At 39.9% G+C, this 1056-nt stretch overlaps 1 non-coding gene across 1 annotated transcript; it reads left to right on the top strand.

Annotated features, from left to right (window-relative positions):
• Positions 1-564: 564 nt before the first annotated feature.
• Positions 565-639, top strand: Trnas-cga (transfer RNA serine (anticodon CGA)). The gene has a single exon. It is a non-coding gene; the product is annotated as a tRNA-Ser (tRNA).
• Positions 640-1056: the final 417 nt, after the last annotated feature.

A 1056-nucleotide genomic window follows, 5' to 3' on the forward strand; every position in this document is an offset into this window, starting at 1 on the left:
TTTATTTTTGGTGACATAAATATTGATATAAGGCAGAACACACCTAAACAACTTAATCTTCTGAATTTGCTAAGATCACATGGCCTGCACTGCATTAATGAAAACTCAACAAGACAATATGCCGGCCTTGATAATTTAATCACAAATGTTGAGACCAATCGGTATGAACTAGGGCTATTCAATACTCATTTTTTATCAGACCATAAAGGTATTTGGTTAAAATTGATGACAAAAGAGCCAGCATCTGTCTCCAATAAAATTAAGTACATTAGGCTTTTGAATGAGGAGAACATTGATAACTACATAACACAAATAAAGATGACAAATTGGAATTACATTCTGCTGGAAAGTAATCATATTTAAAAAGCGTTTACAATATTAATTAGTTTCCAGAATTATCATTCTGGAAACATCCCCCAGGCTGTGGCTAAGCCATGTCTCCGCAGTATCATTTCTTTCAGGAATGCTAGTTCTGCAAGTTTCGCAGGAGAGCTTCTGTAAAGTTTGGAAGGTAGGAGACGAGATACTGGGAGAATTAAAGCTGTGAGGACCGAGCATGAGTCGTGCTTCGGTAGCTCAGATGGTAGAGCACTTGCCCTCGAAAGGCAAAGGTCCCGAGTTCGAGTCTCGGTCGGGCACACAGTTTTAATCTGCCACCAAGTTTCATACACTGCGCTGCAGAGTGAAAACCTCATTCAGGTTTTCACTTGTTCCTTTTCCTTTTCGAATCCCGTTTTCTCGGTAATATTTTCCTGTCTTTCGTCGACCATTCTAAGCACCACTTAATAATCCATTCCACTGCCTTCGCCGAACACGGTAGTAAGGTGGAAGGTCGATACGATTCGGGTTTACCTCATATTTTCATCGATTTGTTTATGGGAATGACATGAGATGTATTCAGCGAGTCGATATTGATCAGTTGAAGTCCCTAACGACTTCCGAAATGGAATGTCCCATACATTTAGCTCGAGCTACCATTTTGCGTTCCAAAATCTGTTAACTTCCGTCGTGTTAGTATTATCGGGTCGAAAATCATTTTGCATGAATCACCTGAGT

This window comes from Schistocerca serialis, chromosome 1, assembly GCF_023864345.2.
Source record: "Schistocerca serialis cubense isolate TAMUIC-IGC-003099 chromosome 1, iqSchSeri2.2, whole genome shotgun sequence".
In the NCBI taxonomy this organism is placed as follows: domain Eukaryota; kingdom Metazoa; phylum Arthropoda; class Insecta; order Orthoptera; family Acrididae; genus Schistocerca; species Schistocerca serialis.